This window comes from Triticum urartu, chromosome 2A (genome assembly GCF_056163025.1).
Source record: "Triticum urartu cultivar PI428250 chromosome 2A, HENAU_Tu73, whole genome shotgun sequence".
Lineage (NCBI taxonomy): Eukaryota > Viridiplantae > Streptophyta > Magnoliopsida > Poales > Poaceae > Triticum > Triticum urartu.
This window is the reverse complement of record NC_141874.1, coordinates 32,561,835-32,589,231: the sequence shown is the minus strand read 5'-3', so window position 1 is coordinate 32,589,231 and position 27,397 is coordinate 32,561,835. Positions and strand designations below refer to the sequence as shown.

Here is a 27,397-nt window from a genome sequence, read left to right as displayed (position 1 = left end):
AGGAATATATATATATATATATATATATATATATATATATAGAGAGAGAGAGAGAGAGAGAGAGAGAGTGAGAGAGAGAGAGAGAGTTGCACATCATATTATAGAGTTTTTTTCCTTTTCATGCAACTAGTTCTCCTCGAATCAACTCTCACTCCACATGTGTGAGCCCATGAAATGCTTGTGATACCGGTGATTTTGCCTTGTCGATTCACCGTTTTCATGTGACGAGTATTGGTGGTTAGACAATGTAGTCTTGCACTCGACGTCAACATGGTCACACCTCATAGCATGGCACACATACCATCTCTGGACCATCAACAGAGTGCAGTATGGTTCTGACGTAATGCCTATCTTCATTCTCTCCTGGTTCCTTCTTTGAATAGCTTCACTACATAAAATGCAATTAATGTTATTTTGGGTGATATGTATGATTGTAATTTGGTGAATAAATCATCAATACAAATCCCCAAATTATTCACCATGCGCGGGCATCCCCAGTAAGCGGAGCGGCCGAGAAACAGCGGCGATTGGAGGGCAGCCAGGCGACGCGCCGCCACCATGCGCGCGCATACGACGAGAAAATGTTTGTTTGTTTTCATTTTTTTTCGGGTGTCTGGTTCTGCTTTTTTCTCTTTCCTATTTTTTTTAACACAGTACAGACGCAAAGCGCTTATATTAACACACATACATTCACCGCTATGAACGCACACATGGACACCCTATGAGAACCTCTGAGAGATTGAGCGGCACATTATCTTGAGATTTTACGAAGACACCGTAGATGCCTCGTGGTCGACGGAAACGTCTCCTCTCACTAAAGACGTATCGCAGCACTAGTAGAAAAACGACCTTACATGAGACACATTAGTCCAAGTTTGTAACTGAACCGGCACTAATGTGCTTATTAGTGTCGGTTCCAACGGCTAGGCGGGCGGCGATCATTAATACCGGTTCGTGGCGAACCTTTAGTACAGGTTCATGCCACGAACCGGTGCTAAAAATGTGATGGCAGGCTTTTGTCAGGCTAGGGCCCCACCAGCATCTTTAGTACCGGTTAATGCCACAAACCGGTACTAGAGTTTTTTTAGTTGATTCTTTTAGCAGCGGTTTTTAGTCCCAAATAAGCTGTAGTATGAAGCAAGATTATATATGTCATTCTACACTGTATTTCAGGCCCTCTTAAGCTAGCTGAAACAAATTGCATCACTAATACTTCTGTATCTTTTTTCCCCAGATAATGCATATGTATCTGTTATCATATGCGCATTTATATATCTGAATCTATTTTCGTCAAACGTTCCCTGCAATGGCTAGAAAGAAAAGAGCATTCTATCCACTAGAAAAGGAGCAGACTGAATACACATGGCCAAGAACTAATATTTGTACTAATAGAAGTATAGAACAACATTGGTTCAGTACTTTCAGAACAACATTGGGATGTGACTTTTGACGACTTTCGCCCGTCTGGGCCGTGTTGTTGCATGACTAACTGACTACTAGATCGGTAACGCACCTTGGGGCGAGGGTGCCGGTCCCAACGTTGTGGTTATGCAGATAATGTTCAAGTTAGTAGTAATCCAGGTTTAACATATTTACTCAAACAGGATATAACAAAATAAAAGTAAGAAGAAACATCACCATGAGATTATCACAAGGCAGCATCGAGTTTAGTGATATTTATGTACACATCTTTATTCAAGATCAAGAAATCTTACCATTTCATTAGAAATGATAGATATTTTTTATCCATATGGTACATGCAGTTAGAGCTATAAATAAGAACACGGGTCCATGCTCAGTATCTTTCACACTTAAGGTAATCTTCATAATGTCAATACCAAATTTCAATTTTGTGGCAATAACATTCACTAGTAGAAAACAGGGCTTTGGTCCAGGCCGGGTCAGCACATTAGTCCCGGTTCAGTCCAGAACCAGGACCAATGGGGGCATTGGTCCCGGTTCGTGAGCTCAGGGGCCGACCGGGCCACGTGGGCCATTGGTCCCGGTTCATCTGGACCTTTTGGTCCCGATTGGTGGGACGAACCGGAACCAATGGGCCTCGCTCCTGGCCCACCACCATTGGTCCCGGTTGGTGGCTTGAACCGGGACCAAAGGCTCCCCTTTAGTCCCGGTTCGTGCCACCAACCGGGACCAATGAAGTGCCTATATATACCCCCTCGCGTAAGAGTAGAGCACACTGCTCTGTTTTTTTCTGGCCGAGGGGGAGAGGGCTTGGTGGTGCTCTAGCTCACCTCCTATGCACACAAGGTGTTCGATGGAATGCCCGAGCCACACTACTTAAGCTTTCTCCTCTCCAAGCTCGACCTCCAAACTCCATTTTCCATAATATTTGTCTAGGTTTAGTGGTCCGTCACGCCCCGTCCCCGTCTTCACCGCCGTCGATCACCCGCGCCGAACTCATCGCCGGCACCACCGTGGTGAGCCTCTTGTTCTTATCTTCTTTTTGAAAGGAAAAATATTCTTACTTGTATGTTTACATAGATACTTGTATTATTTTCTTACTTTTATTATTGCATCTTATATAGTGCGATGGTTTTGGTATCCGCCCCCGTCGGCCCTCGTCCTGTCTATGATTCGGATGTGGTATATATATTATCTTTATAACTATTGGTTCATTTATTGTTTATGAAAATTATGCCGACCAACGTGACATAGATTTTATTTATGTAGGATGTATGTGAATCGGAAATGCCAACCGACCCTATTGTCGAGAGGTTAAATTTAGTTGAAGAAGAAAACAATTTGTTGAAGGAAAAAATAAAAAAAATTGAGGAGGAGAAGATGATATTGGAGTTGCATGTTGCGGATGTCGTCGATGATCACAAGATCAAGATGGATGCAATGCGCTTGAAGATTAGAAAGATTAGAAAATATGCCATTCATACCGAGGCTTAGTATCATTATGCCGTTGGATCAATTGTTACCTTGGTTGCGATTATGATCGCATTTGTTTTCGCATTGAAATGTTTTACATAGTTTTAATGTATGGTTTAATTAATTAGATGCTCTGGAGAGCTATATGTTGTTAGATGAGAACTATGTATGCACTTTGGTTTTAATGTGATGATGAACTTCTATTAATTTGGACACTTAATTATATATAATGCATGCAGATGAACCGGCAATGGATGTATGGTGACAGACACACCTGCGAGTACATTAAGGGCGTGCATGAGTTTCTCGATGCAGCTGAGGCAAATAAGCAGAATGGTTTTATGTGTTGTCCATGCACTGAATGTGGGAATACGAGGTCTTACTCTAACCGGAAAATCCTTCACTCCCACCTGCTTTACAAGGGTTTCATGCCACACTATAATGTTTGGACGAGGCACGGAGAAATAAGGGTTATGATGGAAGACGGCGAAGAAGAAGAGTACGATGACAACTATGTGCCCCCTGAATACGGTGATGCTGCAACGGGGGGAGCTGGTGAAGATCAAGAGGAACCAGACGATGTGCCTAATGATGCTGCAACGGATGAAGCTGCTGAAGATCAAGAGGAACCAGACGATGTGCCCGATGATGATGATCTCCGTCGGGTCATTGTCGATGCAAGGACGCAATGCGAAAGTCAAAAGGAGAAGCTGAAGTTCGATCGCATGTTAGAGGATCACAAAAAAGGGTTGTACCCCAATTGCGAAGATGGCAACACAAAGCTCGGTACCGTACTGGAATTGCTGCAGTGGAAGGCAGAGAATGCTGTGGCTGACAAAGGATTTGAGAAGCTACTGAAAATATTGAAGAAGAAGCTTCCAAAGGATAACGAATTGCCCGACAGTACATACGCAGCAAAGAAGGTCGTATGCCCTCTAGGATTGGAGGTGGAGAAGATACATGCATGCCCTAATGACTGCATCCTCTACCGCGGTGCATACAAGGATCTGAACGCATGCCCGATATGCGGTGCATTGCGGTATAAGATCAGACGAGATGACCCTGGTGATGTTGACGGCGAGCCCCTCCAGAAGAGGGTTCCTGCGAAGGTGATGTGGTATGCTCCTATAATACCACGGTTGAAACGTCTGTTCAGAAACGAAGAGCATGCCAAGTTGATGCGATGGCACAGTGAGAACCGAAAGAAAGATGGGAAGTTGAGAGCACCCGCTGACGGGTCGCAGTGGAGAAAAATCGAGAGAAAGTACTGGGATGAGTTTGCAAAGGACCCAAGGAATGTATGGTTTGCTTTAAGCGCGGATGGCATTAATCCTTTCGGGGAGCAGAGCAGCAATCACAGCACCTGACCCGTGACTCTATGTATGTATAACCTTCCTCCTTGGATGTGCATGAAGCGGAAGTTCATTATGATGCCAGTTCTCATCCAAGGCCCTAAGCAACCCGGCAACGACATTGATGTGTACCTAAGACCATTAGTTGAAGAACTTTTACAGCTGTGGAATGGAAACGGTGTATGTACGTGGAATGAGCACAGACAGGAGGAATTTAACCTTAAGGCGTTGCTATTCGTGACCATCAACGATTGGCCCGCTCTCAGTAACCTTTCAGTACAGACAAACAAAGGATACCACGCATGCACGCACTCTTTAGATGACATTGCAAGTATATACCTGGACAAATGCAGGAAGAATGTGTACCTGGGCCATCGTCGATTTGTTTCGACCAACCATCAATGTCGAAAGAAAGGCAAGCATTTCAAAGGCGAGGCAGATCACCGGAAAAAGCCCGCCATGTGTACTGGTGATCACGTACTTGCTATGGTCAATGATTTACAGGTAATCTTTGGAAAGGGTCCCGGTGGACTAGCTGTTCCGAATGACGCTGAGGACACGCACCCATGTGGAAGAAGAAATCTATATTTTGGGACCTACCCTACTGGAAAGACCTAGAGGTCCGCTCTTCAATCAACGTGATGCACTTGACGAAGAACCTTTGCGTGAACCTGCTAGGCTTCTTGGGCGTGTATGGAAGACAAAAGATACACCTGAGGCACGGGAGGACCTGCAACATTTGCACGAAAAAGACAGCATGCCTCCGAAGCAGTATAAAGGTCCTGCCAGCTAGGCTCTTACGAAAGAAGAGAAAGAAATCTTCTTTGAATGCCTGCTCAGTATGAAGGTCACGACTGGCTTCTCGTCGAATATAAAGGGAATAATAAATATGCTAGAGAAAAAGTTTCAGAACCTAAAGTCTTATGACTGCCACGTGATTATGACGCAACTGCTTCCGGTTGCATTGAGGGGGCTTCTACCGGAAAACGTTCGATTAGCCATTGTGAAGCTATGTGCATTCCTCAATGCAATCTCTCAGAAGGTGATCGATCCAGAAATCGTACCAAGGCTAAGGAGTGATGTGGCGCAATGTCTTGTCAGTTTCGAGCTGGTGTTCCCACCATCCTTCTTAAATATCATGACGCACGTCCTAGTTCATCTAGTCGACGAGATTGTCATCCTAGGGCCCGTATTTCTACACAATATGTTCCCCTTTGAGAGGTTCATGGGAGTCCTAAAGAAATATGTCCGTAACCACGCTAGGCCAGAAGGAAGCATTTCCATGGGCCATCAAACAGAGGATGTTATCGGGTTTTGTGTTGACTTCATTCCTGGCCTTAAGAAGATAGGTCTCCCTAAATCGCGGTATGAGGGGAGACTGACTGGAAAAGGCACTCTTGGAAGAGACTCAATAATATGCAGAGACGGATATTCTTGGTCTCAAGCACACTACACAGTTCTACAGAACTCTACCTTGGTGACCCCGTATATCGATGAACACAAGAACAGTCTGCGCTCCAAACACCCGGAGCAGTGCGACGACTGGATTACATGTGAACACATCAGGACTTTCAGCAGTTGGTTGGAAACACGTCTCAGAGGTGACAACACTGTTTGTGATGAGTTGTACTTGTTGTCCAGGGGACCATCTTTGACTGTATTGACTTACAAAGGATACGAGATAAATGGGAATACATTTTACACGATCACCCAAGATGAAAAGAGCACCAACCAAAACAGCGGTGTCCGCTTTGATGCAGCAACCGAGAGCAGAAATGACACATATTATGGTTACATAGTGAACATATGGGAACTTGACTACGGACCTGATTTTAAGGTCCCTTTGTTTAAGTGCAAATGGGTCAATCTGTCAGGCGGCGGGGTACAGGTAGACCCACAGTACGGAATGACAACAGTGGATCTGAAAAATCTTGGGTACACTGACGAACCGTTCGTCCTAGCCAATGACGTGGCACAGGTTATCTATGTGAAGGACATGTCTACCAAACCGAGAAAAAGAAAAGATAAGGAAGCGAATACATCATACGATGAGCCAAATCGCCACATAGTTCTTTCAGGAAAAAGGGACATCCTGGGAGTGGACGGCAAGACAGACATGTCTGAAGATTATGAAAAGTTTCATGAAATTCCTCCCTTCAATGTCAAGGCTGACCCAAGCATCCTGATAAACGATGAAGATTATCCATGGTTACGGCGCAATAAGCAAATGACACAAGTGAAGAAAAAAGTGAAGACTTTCTCCCGCAACTATTATGATGATACCATGCCAACTTTGTAACACACGAACATGCTACCATTGTCCGTTTTGTACATGCACATGCTATGTGGATGAAATTATGATACCATGCCAACTTTCAACTTTTTCAGAGTTCATTTGAAATGTTTTAATGTCTTATGGTTCGGCCCTCGTAATACCATTATTCAAATTTTAACTATTCAAATTTGAAAACTAATGGCACTAACAGAAAGTTTATAATTTTTTCTAAAACTGATGGCACTAACAGAAAGTTTATAATTTTTCTGACCTAAAAGCAAAAAGAATTAAAAATGCAAAAAACAAAAGAAAAAAAATAATGCAAAAAACAAAAAAAACTGGAAAAAGTAAAGTTAATCACAAACTTGTGATTCAAACAAATTTCAAAGAATTCAAATTTTAACTATTCAAAATTGAAAACTAATGGCACTAACAGAAAGTTTATAATTTTTCTAAAACTAATGGCAATAACAGAAAGTTCATAATTTTGCTCCTCGCCCCTGGCCCATGACCATTAGTCCCGGTTTGTGCCACAAACCGGGACTAAAGGGTTGGTCCTCGTTGCGGGCAGAGTTTAGTCCCACCTCGCCAACCGAAGGGGCTCACACCGATTTATAAGCCCTTCCCTCTCTGCCTTGTTGAGCTCCTCTCAAAGTGAAATTTACTATGAATTTAGGTTGAATTTTCTCTATAAGCGCATCTATTCTCATTTTTTAGTAAGTTAATCACAAACTTGTGATTCACACAAATTTCAAAGAATTCAAATTTTAACTATTTAAATTTGAAAACTAATGGCACTAACAGAAAGTTTATAATTTTTCTAAAACTAATGGCACTAACAAAAAGTTTATAATTTTGCAAACCTAAAAGCAAATAGAATTAAAAATTAAAGCAAAAAACAAAAGAAAATAAATAATGCAAAAAACAAATCAAAAAACAGGAAAAAAACTATTTTTATAGTAAAGTTAATCACAAAATAAAATAAATAAAGTAACAAAGAAAACAAAAAAAACTAAAAAAGTGTTTTCAAATTTGAAAACTAATGGCACTAACAGAAAGTTTATAATTTTTCTAAAACTAAAAGCAAAAAGAATAAAAAAATAAAGCAAAAAACAAAAGAAAATAAATAATGCAGAAAACAAAACAAAAAAACTGGAAAAAAATTAGCAACAATAAGTATTTTGTTGTAAGTAGAAACAAAATAAAATAAATAAAGCAACAAAGAAAACAAAAAAACAAAAAAAGTGTTTTCAAATTTAAAAACTAATGGCATTAACAAAAAGTTTATAATTTTTCTAAAACTAAAAGCATAAAGAATTAAAAAATAAAGCAAAAAACAAAAGAAAATAAAATAAATAAAGCAACAAAAAACAAAAAAAATGCCACCTACTGGGCCCCGACGGCCTGAATACGACTAGAAACCCATCCAAGGGCCAGGATTCAGGCCCGCAGGAGGCCCAGTAGGCCCACAAGCATAGCAGTGACAATTAGGCCCGTAAGCCTGCAATGGAGAGAAGCTCGAGAGGGGTGCGGCAGTGGGGCTTATAAACCACTGCGCACCCCTCTCAACTAGCGAGGTGGGACTAAACTTTCGACGCCGCAGCAACACAAGGCCTTTGGTCCTGGTTGGTGGCACCAACCGGGACTAAAGGGGGCATTGGTCCCGGTTGGTGCCATAAACCAGGACCAATACTCTATGTATATAAGCAAGACTTAGGAAAATTTGACGAACTCATCGCCAGTTGCCCCCCGGCCCGCCCGACGATGCCGAGCTCATCGACGCCGCAAGGCTGCCCAGATCGACGCCGTCCGCTGCCCCCCGAGCCCGCACACCCCTGCCCTCGCCCCCGAGCGCGCCTTCACCGTCCGCCGTCCCCGAGCCTTCCTCGTCGCCGACGCCACCTCGCTGTGACCGCCGCCCGTTCCCCTGCTCCTCCCCTTGTACTGGCCGCCGTCGCCGCCGCCCCTGCCCTTCGCGCGCTGCCGCCCTGCGCCGCCCCTGCCCTGCGCGGTCGCCGCGCGCCGCCCTTGCCCTTCGCTGCCGCCGCACGCCGCCCCACCGCGCGCCTCCCCTGCCCTGCCGTGCCGCCGCCCCTGCGCGCCCTTCATTTTTATTAGTTTAATTTTTTTGTTCATATATATATAATGTATATGTGTATGTATGTGGCTATGTGTATGTATATGTTCAAAATGTATAAAAAATTGTTCAGAGCATGTTTTTGTTCATATATGTATTTTTTGTTCATATGTGTATTAATCTTTTTCCACATATGTAATTTTTCTGGTTCACAGAAAGAAGAGGAAGAAAGAAGAAAATTTTGTTCATATATATATAGAAAGTTTTTTGTTCATAGAAAGTTTTTTGTTCATATATAGAAAGTTAGAAGAAAATTTAGAATATGCTAAAATTTAGAAGAAAAAGAAGGATATGAAAGAAGAAAATAAGAAGAGGAAGAAAGAAAGAAGAGGAGAGGAAGAAGAGAAGAAATAAATAAGAAGAGGAAAAAAGAAGAAAAAGAAGAGGAGAAGAAGAAAGGAATAGAGGAGAAGAAGAAAAAATAGAAAAATATTTTTTCTTCTTCTCCTCTTTTTTTTCTTCTTTTTTTTCTTCGATCTTCTCCTCTATTCCTTTCTTCTTCTCCTCTTTTTATTTCTTCTTCATTTTCTTATGTTTTATCGGGTCTGTCGTCGTCGATATACCCCTCCCGATAACTTCAACACGAGGGGGGTCGATATACCCCCTCCCCGATAATATTTTTTGTTCATATTTTTTTCATAGCATTATTTCCATGTATATATGTATGTGGTTATGTATGTATAGATGGATAGCATTTTTTTTCATGTATGCATGTCATTGTCGATATACCCCCTTCCCGTTAACTTCAACAGGAGGGGGTCGATATAACCCTCCCCGATAACTTCGAAATGAGGGGGGGTCGATATACCCCCTCCCTGATAACTTCGACATGAGGGGGGGGGGGTCGAGAACTAGTTTAGGGGGTCGAGGGTTGAGAACTAGTTTAGGGGGTGAAGGGTCGAGAACGTCAGACATTCATGAGAGAGGCGAGGAAGAAGGGGAAGAAGAGGGAGAAGAAGAGGAGAGGAAGAAGAGGAAGTCTTCTCCTCTATTCTTTCTTCTCTTCTTTTTTCTTCTTCTTCCTATATGTATTAGTTTTTTTATTTAGGTTGTTAATTAGTAGATATTAATTTTGTTCATATATGTATGGATGCATGTGATATGTATGTATCTATGTATCGGGTTTGTCGTTGTCGATATACCCCCTACCCGATAACTTCGACATGAGGGGGTCGAGAGGGGGTCTAGGGTCGCCGAGGGGTCGAGGGTCGTCGAACATGAGAGGAAGAAGAGGATAAAAAAAGAAGAGGAAGAAGAAAAAAAAGAGGAGAAGAAAGAATAGAGGAGTTCTTCTCCTCTATTCTTTCTTCTCCTCTTTTTTTTTCTTCTTCTTCCTCTTTTTTTATCGGGAACGAGGGTCGTCGAGGGTCGCCGAGCGGTAGAGGAAACCCTAAATAGCAAGTATCGTGGGTGTGAGATACATGTGGCCGTCGGTGTCGGACAGTACATCCACGTCCCACAAGTGACGCGGGCTTCGACGCCCACGTCACTTGTGGGACGTGGATGTAGTGTCCGACACCGACGGCCACATGTATCTCACACCCACGATACTTGCTATTTAGGGTTTCCTTTACCGCTCGGTGACCCTCGATGACCCTCGTTCCTGATAAAAAAAAGAGGAAGAAGAAGAAAAAAAAGAGGAGAAGATAGAATAGAGGAGTTCTCTATTCTTTCTTCTCCTCTTTTTTTTCTTCTTCCCCTTCTTTTTTTATCCTTGAAGCGTTGTCGAGGCCACCCCAAACCCTAGAGAAGCAGCGTTGAGGCCACCCCAAACCCTAGAGAAGCAGCGTCAATATTTGTTGTCAATATTTGAATAATATATCCATCTGTCATGTTTGAATAATAATTGCCATGTTGTCAATATTTGTAGAAACTATGGACACCGCCCGAGACGAAGTACAAGAAGAGTTGTTGGGGGACATAATCGCACGAGGAAGTGATGCCGTCTGCTCGTTGTTTCTCAACGACATCGATGGTCTGGAAGCAGCTGGCTATGATTATGATGGCTCCGGTGACCTAATGCCGGTGCAAGAAGGAGACCGTGATGACGTCTCCGGTGACCGAACCGAGTCCGGCCAGGTATATATATTAGTTAAGCTTCTGCTGACTAGCTAATTGATGCATTCATTGTTTTGGTATGTACACATATTAATTAAGTCTTTGTTCTTTTTTCTAGCCCTCCGGATCGAGCACAACTTCGGTAAAGAGACGAGGCCCGAAGAAAAAGTTGAGCTCGGATGAAAAGTTTGAGATCATAGCAATCACGCCCGACGGCCAACCGATTGAACCCCTTCGGACAAAGAGCACATTTGTTGCTCAGTGCGGGGTTTTGGTTAGGGACAAGATCCCGATCAGCATCCAGCAATGGTTAAAGCCGGCTACAGAAGACCCTGAGGTGTCTTATGTCAATGATATGCAGAAAAATGATATTTGGACTGAGCTGAAGTCAAATTTCACCCTACCGCCAGAGAATGATCCAGAGAAGCCAGTTAAAGAGCAATTAATCAAGTCTTTTGCTCTTAAGAGGATGGCAGAACTATTCAGGAGGTGGAAGAAAGAGCTAAATAAGTTTGTCGACAAGTGCAGATATGAGAAGATCAGAGATCACTGGCCCGCATTTGTGGCCCACAAGACATCGGAAAAGAGTAAGAAGATGTCGGCGACAAACAAGCAAAATGCTGCAAAGAAGAAGCATCACCATCACACGGGGTCAGGTGGCTACCTCATAGCCTGGCCTAAGTGGGCCAAGACTGAGAATGATCTGGTTGATAAAGGGATCGAACCAGAGACAATTAACTGGCCAGACCGTTGCCGGACTTGGTTCTTCGGGGCTGGCGGAACCTTGGACCCTATAAGAGGAAAGTGCATTTGGAAGAACGATCAAATGGACATACCAGTCAGGAAGCTTCAGCAGTATATCGAAGCAGCGCATCAAGGGATGCTCTTTCCAGACAGAGAGAACAACGAACTCACAATGGCCCTCGGGAATCCTGAGCACCCTGGACGGACACGAGGCACGCCAGGCTCCATTCTATGGAAGGTTGTGTTTCCGGACGCAGGCGGTTACAAATGCCAGGAGAGGAGGAAAAAATTGCAGCAGACCCAAATGCAGGCCCTGCAAGCAAGGGTACAAGCGATAGAGGAACGAGAAGCAAATCGCAGCAAACGAACTGCCGAAGCTTCCCCCGAAGCTACCCCGCCATCTCAGCGGAGAAGCAGCGTGGCTTCCACTGAGCTGCTTCAGCCGGAGCATGCCTTGACGGCTCCTGCCAGCTATCCTGTGGATGCTATCACGGAGTCTTAAAATTGCCACCTTATGACGCAATGGATGAATTTGAAGGTCAAGGCGGCTGTTGGCTCTGTTTATCCTACTGAACCCGGCGCAACTTTTCACTGTCGGCCGATTCTAGAAGGATATGCTAGGGTGATGGTGGATGAAATAACGGAGGGATTTATGGACCTCCAGCTTGACCACCCTACCGGTGAAGGAAGACTAGGTTGGGTTCTGCTCTGAAGACTCCATGCCTATGGCGGAAAGAGCTCATCAACCTTCCAAACTGGACACCTCCGCCTCCTCCTCCTCCTCCGGCAAGTCAAGGCACTCCGCCTCCTCCACCGCCTCCTCCACCGCCTCCTCCTCCGGCGAGTCAGGGCACTCCGCCTCCTCCACCGCCTCCTCCTCCGGCGAGTCAGGGCACTCCGCCTCCTCCACCGCCTTCTCCTCCGGCGAGTGACGATCAGGGCACTCAACCAGCTCCTTCTCCGGCGCGTGGCGGCACTCCGCCTCCTTCTCCGCCTGCGCCGACGCGCCCGAGCAGCCAACCTCCTCCTTCTCAGCCTCGTCAGCAAGGGCGGAAGAGACCTGCCGCCGCTCCAGCTGCTCCGGCGCGTCGTAGTCCTTCTCCTCCGCCTCGTAAGCAAGTAAAGAAGACAACCACTCCGTCTGCTCTGCCGGCGTCTAGCAGTACAGCCAGAGGTGGGAGTAAATACAGGTTCGGTCCTTCTCTGAAGACTCCAGAGAAGTTACCATACGAGAGGACCCCGGAGGAAAACGCCGAGATCGCACGAGAAGAAGTGAGGAACTACTTTGAAGGGGTGAAAGCAAAGAAACATCCACCTCCGGAGGAGAAGGTAGATCCGGTGAAAGCGAAGCGCACTCTGGCTGCCCTGACAAAACCACCCAAGTCTCCGCCGAAAGGAAACTATGAGCGCATTATTGGAAAGGAAGTTGCCGAAGCGGAGTAGGCGGGAAGTACTGTCAGTGATCAAAGGCTAAAAGAACGACGAGCTGGGAAACAAATTGCCCAACTCGGCGAACAAGCGAAGCAATCATGCCCCCCGCTCAAGGTGCCTAGCAACATCGTCGCTAATGATCCGAGGATGGTGCCCGGTTATAGCAATCTTGGCGATTACCTGCCCAACGATGTACATTATGATTTCATGGAGGTGCAGATACAAAGATACGAGTACGGGAAGCCTCTCGTCAAAGATGAAAGATCTCTATCAACGATGATGCGAAGATTGCATGATTGGTACTTGAAAATCTGCAGAAAGTCTGGGGGGAGGAGTACTTTGTATGTGAGAGTTAAAAAGGAGCATGACCTCGTTGGAATTGAACTGTTGCCTGTTCCATTTGAGGAGTTCTTTCAGTTTTTCAATCAATTGGCCCTCGATAAAACAACGGTCACCTGCTACTGTCTGTAAGTAGTACTACTTCTGTCATTAAGTCTCTCTATATAGCTCAGCTCTTTCATTGCATGTATTTATAATCATCCTCATTATATTATGCAGATTGAAGATCGCTGAATTGAAGAAAAGACAAGTCGGTGATATTGGGTTCATTAACACATATCTCATAGATGCAACTCAGGTTAAATTTCATGCCGCAGATACCAAGGCCAACTTGCTACGATCGTTGGTAATAAATAAAAACAAAGATATAATACTCTTTCCTTACAACTTCAAGTGAGTGTTACTGTCTTGTGCGTATTCGGTTTCCCTTATATATTAGTCAAGGTTATAATAATGTAATTGATGAGTTATGCATGCGTGTGCAGTTTCCACTATATTCTCCTAGAAATTAAGCTTGAGCAGGGACTAGTAACCGTCTTAGACTCAAGACGAAAAAATCCCCAGGACTATGCGGACATGACTCAAATGCTCAAGAAGTAAGTTAAGTCGATCATTATCCACCATATCAGCAACTTTGTTCATTTCCTGATATATCAAGTAATTGTTTTCTTTGTCTGGCAGGGTTTGGAAAAAATCTCCAAAAAAGCTCCAAAAAAGCTCCAGGACTCCCAAAGAAGCTGCAATTTAGACACCCGAAAGTAAGTACTATAGTAGCATGTTCCACGCATCTCCTATTGATTCAAGCGCTAGTTTCATCAATACCATTTGGCATTATTGCTTATCAGTTTGATTGACCTCTATTTCTTATAAAGTGGTTGTGGCAGGAACAAGATAATGATTTCTGTGGATACTACGTTTGCGAGTCCATCCGCCACACGACCTGTGAGCGGGGCTACACTGACGAACAATATGAAGTACGTAAATAACAACATTCACAATTTTAATTTATTACCATCATTTGTGTTGAGTTTCATTCATTCATATATATATATATATATATGTATCGACCCCCTTCTTCAAATTACATGTTTCGGAAGCGAGATGAACTCCTAGCACCAGCTCGCATGCGAGCAATTCAAGAGGAATTGGCGGCATTCTTTCTTGACCACGTGATCGCTGAAGACGGAGAATACTATGTGGACCATGAGTCTGTATGATTATATTTGTAAGAGATAATTATTGTATATATGTAGCCGGTAGTGTCGGATAGATATACGAGAACTTGTTGTTCGACCAATCTCTCGGAGAAGGAGAGGTGGTCGATATCACTTCTCTCTGTATGCATATATGTTCATGACGATCTTCTGTTTCCTTCGTTTGCTTACTAGCTAGCTAGCGTGTCTAGTCCTCTCTATACGTATATATAGTACATAGCGTCGACCAAGCACGGACATAAGAGAGGACACTTCTCTCTATTAATTATAGCTAGCTAACACAATATATGAAACACCTAAATTAACCCCAAAACCTCCAACCCCCCCTCCAAAAAAAAACAAAAACCTTGGTGGCACCAACCGGGACCAAAGGCCCTCCTGCCCAGGCTCCGCGCAAAGGCCACGTGGAGGCCCATCTGTCCCGGTTCAATCCAGAACCGGGACTAAAGGGACAGGGCATTAGTACCAACCCTTTAGTCCCGGTTTAGGAATTGGGACAAAAGGCCCTTACGAACCGGGACAACAGGCCCTTTTTCTACCAATGATTTGGAAAAAAATTCACAGAACATTATCTCCTAAGAGCATAGAGCCTAACTACATGCTGAACCAAATGCGAATTTCCTGAATCAACATATCACTAAACATTCGTGTCCGCTAACATCATAGCATGACCACACCAAGCCATAGTGGTAGTGGAGACACTGATTTTACATGGTATAGTAGTAAACTATATTAGATAGATAGATAGATGGATAGATAGTTCCATCCAGACGCCTTGTCACCCAAATTTCTTGCAAGACTTGCAGCAACAGACTTGTTTTAGCGTAAACACCTTGTGATGCAAACAGTGATATAAAAGAAATGATAGTACCATACAATCGTTATACACCCAGAATAATAATGGTTCAGTAAAAACATCAAGATACGTCACATCTCTTCCACATATCAGTGGTTGTACATGTCATACCAATCTATGGCATACGGTGCATGTTTAAAAGGTATAACAAAACACAATAGAAGAAAGTAGTGGCTTAGCCCTAGAGAATGTAAAAGGCAGTAGACATATATAATAAAGGGGCATTAATATGCATTTATAGTAGTTTGTGACGCATGATAACGGGCAGTAGATCGCACACATAGCTTGCTTGCACATTTCACGCCAACTGAGCACAAATCAAGGCATGATATGCACAAAAATAACAGAGAAGCCAGTGAGGGAGAAGGGATGGCTCACCAATGCACCCCCCAGATCCAAGCTCCAACACTTCCAGGCCCTTTTGGATTTTCATGGAAAACCATATAGACACATATAAATAAAAAAACTACAAAAAGAAGATGTTATATATTGTAGTACTAATTCCAATCGAGGCATGATTATATTATTGGAGGATGTTGAACTCAACGGGTTATATTCTTATTGATTCCTTCTGATTGTTTATTTGCTGAAAGCCCACCGGTCATGAAATCAACTACGGGTGATTGTTAATTACAATGCTCTAGGAGAACTGATCAGGGTGTGTGAGTACAAAAAAGAGAGAATTCCTTATTTGACACTCCCTTAAAATCATGTTCCTTATTTGACACTGGAAAATTTTTCTTCCCTATATGACCTATGTCTTAATTCCTTTCCCTATATGACACTCTAGTTCATTTTATACACGTGAAAAGACCTTTTTGCCCCTGTACATAATGTGACCAGAAATGTGTAGCATTGAGCCTAATTAGGGAAAATTCGTAGTGAGCACAGCTGAACATGTTATCTCCTCCGTTGGTCTTTTTTGGGATGCGTGTGTATTCTGTATACCTGAGCGCATGCATCCAATGTATTTAGAACGTATTCAGCTGTGGGTCTAGTTTCATGCGATATGGTTTGTGAGTGCGACTGTTTGACGTAGTTTTGTACGTGTGCTCTAACACTAAAATGCATTCTTAAAAATGAATGAATTTTTTAAGCACTTTTGTGTGTGCTTCGGTGATCACCTATGTGCATGCCATTAGTGCATCTGCACGTATTTGCATGACCCATGCAGGACCTATAGCTGTATGGAAGGAAGTTGCGTGCTAGCACGAACGTACGCCCGGTTCGGTGCAGCCAACATGCGTATGTATATGAACCGGGTCATACAAAGCTAGAATACATGTATTTGCTTGATCGTCAAGGTGCGCGTACGTATTTAAATACATATAGACACAAATACATATAGACAACTAGCCAGACCGTGAGGTCAATTAGCACATGAACCATTGAAGGCCTCGGTGCTCCTCGTACGCAACTACATACGTACGGTGCACGTACGCACCTACATACGTACGGTGCTCCTCGTGTTGCACAGTTGCATGGTGATGCATGCTGGCGTGCTCGCATATTTAACAAAATGTAGCATGGATCATTTCCATAGATATGCTACTGCAGGTATACAATCTAATCAGAACAGTAGCAAATCGACTGGGATGACAATACCAGCATATATGATGTCACATATGGATAACTCCACTGATTTTTTTTTGGAATAACTATTATCTTGTACATATTTGTGGTCACATTATACATATGGGTAAAATGGTCTTTTCACGTGAACAAAATGCACTAGAGTGTCATATAGGGAAAAAAATTAAGACTAGAGATCATATAGGGAAGAAAATTTTCTCCAGTGTCAAATAAGGAACACAATTTTAAGAGTGTGTCAAATAAGGAATTCTCTCCACAAAAAAACTCAGCAACCTTCATGATGACAACTGTGAATAAACATAAAAGGTATATTTTGCCTTTATTAATTATTAATTTTGACTTCATATTCACAAAGAGTAATACCTAGTTCCATTAAAAGGTTGATAAAAGGCCGAGTGCTAGCCTTGCCTTTTTGGTTTTAAAGGGAGGGGGTCTCATCAGCAATGACACACCCCTTAGTTCACTACAGGGAGGGAAAACAGTCAGACCCACTTATTCGGTATCGATGGATCAAACAGGAAGCACAGGAGGCAAGTAGAAGCATATACCTTGAAGTACCGTCCCCCTCATCACCTAGGGTAGCAGGACCATCGACCAGCGCTGCATATTCATAGAAGCCCAAAGCACATACAACCGAATTAGATAAACATGTTACTGATATTGATCTTATTCTTACAAAAGACAGCAGATAAACATGTCAGAAAAAAATATACACTTGAGATTGTATTCAGTAGAGTACAAATTCAAAAATATTTACAGTTGCATTGATGCAGCTGAAGCTGATGATCGTGCCCTGAGCTTCCCGCAGCTTGACATGTGCCACCCGCTTTTCAACCATCCTGTGGATGCATGGCTGTACAACAGAACCTTGAAAACAACCAAGTTCAAAATTGAACCAAAGAATGAGCGAAAGATAAGAATGCCTATCAGGCTATGCTGTAATTGTTGGATTAATATATTGGAAATTAAGAAGCGTGATAGTCAGAACAGACTATATCACAAGATTATAGCAGGGATATGCAACTACAGATCAAGTAAAGATGATGTTGAAATAGCTGATGTGTTCACAACTCAATTAAGAAGTATAATAACCTAAGAGACGCCAGTCTTTTGCCCTCCATATCTTAGCACGGACATTTCACAATCCATCACCTTTAATTCTTCTTATAACAATTATTCAACACCCGGTCCACTATTCGGCTAATATTAGCTAGCTCGCTACCTTGCTATGGACAATGTCCACACTAGCAATTTCAATAGTTATTCTTGTTCCCAGACTGATCCATAGACCATAGTATATTCCTTCGCCTAAGCCTCTCGCAACGCAAGCTACTGCTCTCCTATATAAACCAAAATAGCATTATAGTGTAGTTAACTCTTGGTTTTATACAGGATTCTAGTACTGTTGAATAAAAACAAACCAAGTGCTTGTGGGTCATGTAAACAGAGAAGCAAATGAGAAATCTGGATGTGGTTCAAAATATTTCAGTGGTACCATCTATAGTTTAAAAAGTCATTTTGGGACTAACATACATGTAGGTAATGCACGAATATCATGCATGTTGCGCTAACAACATTCTGAAATCAAATGCGCACACCATCTATCACATGTCCTGATTCCTAAAGCTGAATTAAACTCAACCGATATATGCAGAACAATTAATATTTTTGTGGCAGTACGTACAAAGATAAACCCATAAAGAGATAATAGATATGACTAATGGGGTCATTTTAATTTACTATAATTGTCATTTGCCCCCAAAAACAGTTGAAATTATCATGTATGCCATTGGGTGTCGTGTTATTTAAACTAAAATTCAGACAAATAAATATAAAACTAACTTAGGAGAGAAGTACTCTGTCCTCCCTTTCTTTTTGCGCCTGTCGACCACTCAAATGATGGCACAAAGCAAAACCCAACAAATTGGAAGGAAAGGAGAGGGGTCCCTCACCTAGCGAAGCGATAGAGGGGGGAGGCAACAGGCAAGAACAACAACGATGAAAACTTGTATATGTGCGCCTAATCATATCCTTGGCATCTGTTTAAATTGTCTGGGAGACATATATTAGATGACATAAAAGTATATTGTGGGTAATTCAAGAAATCTATATATCCTAGAAAAATAAGTGATTTACAATTGATCAAAGGCATCCTCTTTATCATCTGGACACACAAGAAGAAAATTTCAGACCAAATGTAGCAGATCAGATTGTCTTTCAGCTTGTGAAAAAGAGTTAGCTTTTTTAGGGATAATAAGTCAAAAAGGTTATGTTGTGGTCGCAGAGAACATAACGTCCTAACGGTGGACACTCGAGTGGTATAAGCAGGTAGTATTTTTTATCTCATTTAGTCGCATTAAAATGAACCTAGACTATATACTGCAGCTAATATATTTCATATTGGCGTAAAGGGAGAAGCCCAGTGAAATCAGCTAAGAATTCATCTAGGAACGATCCGTTCTGTTATTTTCAACGGCACATATCAAATGATCCCAAGTAAGAATATCAAAGTTGTGGAATCTCAAAAGATCCATCTAGGAACGCAAGTACGGCAACTAATTAGTGATTAAATTAATGTTTGAGCTTGGATAAGGTTACCTGGGTGGCCTCTTCTCCAAACGGTCCTCAACTTTGGGACATAGATGGCTTGCTTAATGCAATCCGGGCAGCATGAGCCTCTTCAAATGGAATGATCCCTGTCATTGCCCTCAAAACATTAGACCATTAGACCATGCAAGTACAGAGGTTTCTATAAAATTCAAGATTTCCACAATATATGTTGAATATACAAATTAATCCAAAAATCAAATAAGCAAAAGAAAATCACTATATTGAATATACAGAGTACTCCACATGGTCCATATGTAGAAGCCAGCGACCAGAGTTGCATTTGTGAAAAAGTTCAAAGGATAAACCATCATTTGATTAGGAGCAATAGCTACCTGAGCAGTCTGCAAGAGTTTGCATTATTTTGAGATGAATTGGCCATAACTGAGCTTCCCCGCGAACACTTGACTACAAAGAAGAACATGGGTGAGTAGCTGGTACTCACACTGAACATTTACTCAGTCAAGATCAAGACAGAATGAAAGATACAAAAAAGATCTATTAACAAAACAGTAGATGCATAGGACCAAGCACAAGTTCTTTCAGTCAAGATCTTTGTTCAGTCAAGTTGATGTTCAGAACCTGTCAATTTCTGTCAGGTTTTGATCTGTCAAGTTGATGTTCAGTCAAGATCAAATTTCTGTGACCAAATGATCTTAGACTTACTCTTAACTATTGGATCATGAAATTGCAGTGATAAACATGATAACCAATACAAGGACCCCAAAAACCTGTATTCAGTGATCTTATTAAAGAAACTACAGAACATACACTGTATTCAAAACTTGCTGCCATTTAAGCTAGTTTTCACAGAAAACTCATTAGGACCCCCAAGCAACCAATTAATCTGATGAAATATTGACATTATAATGTGCATCTCATTCAGACCTGAGATGCAAAAATATCCTCTCCCTCATTGCTGCCTTTTTCCTTTTTTATGCATTCATTCAGTGATTTGAATGTTCTGTACATTACAATGTGCATTTCAATCATACTTGAGATGCAAAACTAAAGCTTCAAAAAAATTCAGGGAACTTGCTACTCAAAAGATAGACTAAATTCAGGGAACCGAAGCTTCAAATAGACAAAAGAAGCATTTTGGAGTAGAACATGGGAGGCAAAAGAGGGGGAGCCGCACCTTGGCAAGTGGGGGCGAGAGCACCCACGACGGAAAAAAGGTGTTTCTGAACGGGCCATCATCTGGCTGTTACTGGAACTGAACCACATAGTATAACTTCAGAGAACACTGAACCAGATTTACATATTTAGCTAGTGAGATGACATCATGTCGTTTTCCTGAATGTAAATGACCGCTTATAAACATTGCATGCTTGCAAAATTAAAAGCAAACTCCCTTCAAATAGCCTGAAATTACCGAAAATAAAGCTGCAGTACTGATATATTATCCTAAAGATTCAGGCAAGTTTCCATCTAACCTGATTCTCTGGGATTATTTGCAGATTACTTCAAATAGTTCAACGGTGTAGCTCACCTTCGAGCCAGCACCCACCAGGCGGTGACCTGCAAAGCCCAGGCATGGAAAAAGTAGAGGTCAGAGAGAGAGAGAGAGAGAGAACCTAATGAAGAATGAAGTGGAGACGGGGGGCCAAAATTGGAGGCGGCAGAGCACCGGCCATGGTGCGGCCGCTCCTCCAGGTGACGGGGGCGTGCGAGCTCGACAAGGGAGCAGCGACGCGGAGCAGCTGCGGCAGCGAGCTGCGCTCCTCCTGCTGAGGACCGAGAGGGCGGGGAGGAGGAGACGACGCGGCAGGGAGCGGAGGCTGGTGGCTAGGGTTAGGGTTTGGGGGGAGAGAGAGAGAGAGAGAGGGGGGGGGGGCGAGGCGGGAGGAAGAGGAGAGGGGCGTCGCGGGGTCGTGGATAGGTGCCCGGGCGAGCGGCGATGGCGGCGGGACAGGGAGGGGGCGCGGGAGGGAGAGAGAGGCGGGCACCGGAGGGAGAGAAGGAGGCGAGCGGGAAGGGCGGGACGACGGGGCCGCGATCATCGGCCACGGCCACGACGAGCGGGACGGGCGGGGCGGGGCCGGCGAGACGGGGCGAGCGAGGCGGCGGGGCGAGCGGCTGGGAAGGGGAGAGAAGAGGCGGCTAGGGCTCTACGGGAGGAGCTGGCGACATTTTATACCCTACAATGAAATGACTAAAATGCCCTCAGAAGGTGCTGGAATTACGCGCGGTGGCACGAGATCTTTTACAGCGGGAGGTAACTATTCATTCCAGCAGTGATTATTTTAGATCCAACGGCCCAACTTCCTTCAGATCTTGATCCGACGCCCAGAATCGCATCAAGCAAAGCGATCCGACGGCCGAGAGTGCCTGAGCTCTAAAGAGCCTTGTAGGAACATCCTTCTCTTATCTCTTGATGCCTCGCTCTAAACGAGACAGAGGGCAAGCTTAGCGTTTTTCTGTTTGAAATGGGCTGGCCCAGCTGCGCGTGAGGCTACAGTCTCATTTTTCTTTTCCTTTTTTACGTTTTCTATTTTTACTTCGGTTCATACATTAAAATATTCTAAATATATTTCAGAAAAATCTATAAAAACATATCAAAAATATCAACCGAACAATTAAAAATAAATAAATGTGTATAGAGAAAATGTTTATCACATATACAAAAAATGTATAAATAATTGACCATTTGTTTGAAAAATGTTAATCAAGCATTTGAAAAGTGTCAGTCAAGCATTAGAAAAATGTTAAATGTGTATAGAAAAATGTTGACCATGTATTAAAGAAATGATGATTTTTTTTATCATGCATAAAAAATAAGTTAATCAAGCATTTAAAAAATGCTGAACAAGTATTTGAAAATATTAGATGTCTACAGAAAACATATTAACCATGTATTAAAAAATGATGATATTTTATACCATGTATATAAAAATGTTAATTAAGCATTTGAAAAAAAATGAGAAAAAAGTATTTTAAAAAATTTAATCAAGCATTTGATTTTTTAATGTGTACAGAAAAAATGTTGACCATGTATTAAAAAATGATGAAACTTTTTGGTCATGTATACGAAAATTTTAGTCAAGGATTTAATTTTTTTAACAAGTATTTAAAAGAACTGTTAAACTTGTGTGTGAAAAATGTAAATCAAGAATTTGTTAATCTTGTATGTAAAAAATGCTACATGTGTATTAAAAAAATGTTCTTGACATATATGAAAATGTAGAGTGAAAACCAAAAGAAACAAAAGAACACAAAAAAGATGTAAACCAAAAAATAAACAAAAAAACGCAATAAAAATGAAAATAAAACCAAAGAAGCAAATGTGAAGAGTATGGAAAACATTGAAAACTGATAAAAACAAAGAAAAATAAAACATTAAAACCCGAGAAAACCGAATAAAACAAAATAAAAATTAAAAAATAGAGAAGAAACAGAAAAACAAGTGAAAACCGAGAGGAAAGATAGAGAAAATTAAAAGGAAAAAAGAAAAATAGGAGAAACTTGTGAGAAAACAAGAAAGAACAAAACAAATCTAGCAAAACCAGCTAGGGAAGGAACTCGATGGAAAACCAACCCTGAAAGAGCAAACGAAGCATAGCGAGCTATTGTGAACGAAACAAAAGCAAAACTGGGTCGATCCGATAACTTCGTTGCTGAGAAAGATGTTCAGCGAGACTAAAAGGGAGTCTTGCTTAAAGCGAGAAATAGTCGCCGCGTAATTTATTCAGACCCAGATATGAGGAATACAACTTTAGGACACTTGGTGGCTCTGGTTTGCGTAAGAAAACTCGGTTGCTCTGGTGCCCGAACCTTATTTGGTCTCTTTTGCGTTATGAGTCGGTAATAGTTCATTTTGTAAACGGGCGCACGTCCCTGTTTGTCCTTGGGCTCAGATCATTTTGCTTTTTCGTTTCCTTTTCACAATATAGGCTAGTGCAATCGATCGGTGCATGTAGTTTTTGATCAACCACCGGCTTCTTCAAAGTTTTTTCGTTTTTTCTTGCATTTGTTTCATTTTTATTTTATCATTTGTTTTGTATTTATCTTTTTTATTATACAAAATTTCATGATTTTTTTAGGTTTTTAATCACGATTTTTTTTCAAATTCATGAGCCTTTTCTAAATTCATTAACTTTTTTTAAATTTTCATGAACTTTTTCCTGAAAATTGTGAACAATTTAAAATTCATGAACTTTTCAAATTTCGTGAGATTTCCCAATTTCGCAATTTTCCCATAATTTGATGAAATGTTTTTTGAAAATTTTGAACAATTTTTAAATTCACGAACTTACTCAAATTTGCACAGTTTTTTTTCAAATTCATGAACTTTTTGCAAACTCACGTATTTTCTCCAAATTTGATGAATTTTTTCCTATAAATGGTGATCAAATTTCAAATCTATGTATTCTTTTCAAATCTGTAAATTTTTTTAAAAATGTGATTTTATAAATTTTAAAAAGTTTTTGGAAATTATGAAGTTATTTTAAATTGATGAAGTTTTTCAAATTTGTGTTTTTGAAATTTTATTATTTTCTAATGATATTTTTTTTGAAAGTGAACTGGCAACAGTCGACATGTCCAACCAGAAAAAACGAGCGATCGGGAAACTTCGTGTTGGGCGGGCCATGAGAGCATGTGCGGGAGTGCTAGTCCTGTTAGCTGGTGCAAATGTGTTCATGTATTCATGTTAAGAAACGATGAATTTTGGCCTAATGGTCGCACCTGGTCGACTGATAAATTCCTTGTATGAATTTTGTGTCACACATTTTCCGTTGCTATGGTTGTAGACGAGTAGATATACATTTTCCTACTGAGTGTACAAACGTGTCACACTTGCGCGCGAATCGCCTGAAAAACGATTCGCGCCCAACCGATTTTGTGATTGTTGGATGAGCATCGGAAGGCTAGCACACCTTCTTCTACCTCGAATGCCCACGTGAGCTAAGTTCACCACTTGGATAAGAGGTGAGATTTATCATCCGTGCGCACGTAACCAAACATCAGCACGTTGCATCTGGAAAGTAAAATGCTTGTTACCAAACAAGCATGCGTGGAGAACAAAGAAGTTGCAGACCCAATTTAGTCAGGCTTCCCAAAAACACAAAAAGCGTGTAGGGCACCAAACACCTCCCTTTTGTTCGTCGGGCAGGGCTGTTTGTTTTTCTCTCCATTTGATTTTCAGGAAGTTAATCTTTGAATTTCACAATTTGCGCTTCTTTTATAAATGTAACTGATTTTTGCCACAAACTTGCCTGGAATTTGACCATTTGATTTTTTTCTTCTAGTGCGTCGTTAGAAACTACCGAATATTGATGAAAAATACCCTCCATTGTCGAGTGTCTTATAAAAAAGATACCCGCAACGATCATGGTTTGTCAAGTGTCATTTTGTGCCAAAGTGCTATCGCCGGTACACTCTGCCGAGTGCCCATTAAAAAAATACTCGGCTAATAGTCCGACACTTGGCATATAATATTTTACCTCATAGTAGTAATCTCTTGGTAGTGACGCAGTCTTAAAATATCTCATAAATTTCACACAAATTCACTTGCAAATAAGAAAAATGGAAAACTTATATTAGAAAAAAACTGAGCACTTTATCATAATTATGTTGGTAACTGCAAATGACCTTTTTAGCCCATCAGAACTATTATTAGTAGTTACAATAAAGTCAAATGCGATTGATTTGCACAGCCTGACCACTAGCTAGTTCAAGGGAAGTGGCGGTATGCTCTGCTCGTGCCGGAAGTAGTCGGTGCGGTCAACCTTGCGCTTGATCTTGGCGAGCCTCCTAAAGTTTGCTGGGCCGAAATACCTCTTGCCCCACACCTTGGCAGTTTGGTAGCATGTGACCCCGCCGACCACCTTGTTCACGCCCATGTCAAGGTCTCGGTAGTTGACGTACGAGCCCCTCGGGTTCTTGCTCACGTACGGTGTCATGAAGTCATACAGGCCCCCGATCCAGTTAGGCGTAGGCGTAACGTCGCCCCCGGCCTGTTTGCCGTTCCATAGCTCCACGTACTGGATGTTGTAGAGCACACCGCTACGGTGCGGGAACGGGATCTTGTCGGCAGCGATCCTGCCCATTGCTCCGCCGTGCGGCTCGAGGATGAGCTCCCCCGACCCGCCGCCGTTGGGCCAGAGGAAGATCTTCTTCCAGGTCTCCTTGGCGAGGGCTTTCTTGACGTAGTCGGACTTGTTCTTGACGAAGGGGCCCAGGGTCGTGGACCGGTTGAGGAGGAGCGCCTCCAGCGGCTTGCTGTTGATGGCGTCGCCGAAGTATATGTACGCCGTGTACTGCAGCCAGCTCATCTCCTTGCAGTCGGCGCTCGTCACCCCGAGCTCCGGGAACCGGCTCCGCATCGTCGCCACCACCGTGCTGCAGTTGCCGAGGTACAGGGACTGGAAGTTGGCCTGGCTCTTCTGGATGACGACACGTACGCTGAGGTCGTCGGGGAGTGCCGGTGCGAGCGTTTGCCATTTGGTCACCGCGTCGACGGCGCCCTGCTCCATGGTCTTGGCGATTTTGAGGAACGTCACCTTCGGTGGGACCGGCACAAGCCTTAGCTTCCACGCCAGCACGATGCCGAAGTTCCCGCCGCCGCCGCCGCGGATGGCCCAGAAGAGGTCGTCCCCCATGGCCTTCTTGTTCGCGAGCAGGTTCCCGTCGGCGTCGACCATGCTGGCGTCGAGGACGTTGTCGGCCGAGAGTCCATACTTGCGCATCATGAGGCCTATGCCGCCGCCGCTGATGATGCCCCCCACGCCCACGGTCGGGCACACGCTAGCCGGGAAGCCCAGCCCTGGCGCGGCCGTGGCGACGCGGTAGTAGAGCTCTCCGGTGGTCGCCCCGGTCTCGACCCACGCGGTGGCCTCGTGCGGGTTGACGCGGACGGCGTGGAGCTTGGCGAGATCGATCACGGCGAACGCCTCGCCGTTGGGGGTGGTCGACCGGTACGAGAGGCCCTCGTTGTCGTGCCCGCCGCTGCGCACGCGGACGCGCACGCTGTGGCGGCGCCCGCAGCGCACGGCCGCCTGGACGTGCGACGCGTTTGTGGGCGTCACGATGCACAGCGGAGGATTCGCCGTCGCCGGCGCCACCAACCTGGCGTTCCTGATGGACGACACCAGGAGCGGCGTGAAGGACGGCGAGCTCGGCGTGAGCACGAGCTGGCTGGGGATGCTCGTCGAGAGGCACCGGAGGAAGTCGTTGTGGTTGTCGGAGGAGGACGCCAGGGAAGGGGAGGGCACGTAAAAGCCCAAGAAGCAAACCGTGAGCAGGAGCGCTATGCTTGCCATTTCGGTGGATCTGCCTACGCTGACACTGACACGGTGCTTCTGTGCTAATTCACCTCGTTATATAGCATAGATGTCTCTGCCCATATCGAGTAGGAAATAAATGTGGCCCAAAGATAAGGACTCTCCAATTTAATTACTACCTCGTTCAATAAAAAGATAAATATTAATTGGTCAAAGATAAATACTTATCAACATGGCTCTAACTATGGTAGAAAGTTAAAGGGGGCAGTGTTAGAAAGGAAGGCTTTTAATGAGTTTAAATTATCTCTTTGGATTCATTCAATTACTTTTGGGCTGCCTGGCATCCATTCCCAGCCCATATGTGGGCAGTATGGGGTTGCCCGGACGCGTCTGTCACGTCGGGCTATCGGCCAGGGCCCATCTAAAATCTTTTGAGAACATCCCCGACCTAGCCTGACCTGTCCCCTTTCTCTCCTCATTTTGCCTGATCCACACAACTGCCACCGTAGCTCCACCGTCATCCCCAACCCATAGCACCGTCACCGAAGGGCCCAATCAACAACGCCGCCGACTGTGCCATCACCGGACAAGGTCGCCGCCATCAGACGTTGCCCAGATACGTGCAACTTCTTTGGACATACTCCTCACGCTTTATGTGTTTGATGAAATGTCT

General features: G+C 43.4%; 1 long non-coding RNA gene and 1 pseudogene across 7 annotated transcripts; both read right to left on the bottom strand.

The window, feature by feature from the left end:
• Window positions 1-15,340: 15,340 nt before the first annotated feature.
• On the bottom strand, window positions 15,341-21,563 carry LOC125535272 (uncharacterized). 7 transcript variants are annotated; one of them, XR_015615600.1, is made up of 9 exons: window positions 20,938-21,563; window positions 20,640-20,797; window positions 20,390-20,465; window positions 19,837-19,909; window positions 19,493-19,590; window positions 18,847-18,946; window positions 17,652-17,761; window positions 17,443-17,494; window positions 15,341-17,357 (listed from the first exon to the last, which is right to left on the bottom strand). It is a non-coding gene; the product is annotated as an uncharacterized LOC125535272 (long non-coding RNA). The 7 variants fall into 7 exon arrangements; XR_015615597.1 differs by lacking the exon at window positions 20,390-20,465 and having other exon boundaries at window positions 20,938-21,562; XR_015615599.1 differs by lacking the exon at window positions 20,390-20,465 and having other exon boundaries at window positions 18,847-18,933; window positions 20,938-21,562.
• A 3,488-nt stretch (window positions 21,564-25,051) lies between these two features.
• Window positions 25,052-26,778, bottom strand: LOC125540757 (berberine bridge enzyme-like Cyn d 4 pseudogene; annotated as a pseudogene).
• Between the last annotated feature and the right edge of the window lie 619 nt (window positions 26,779-27,397).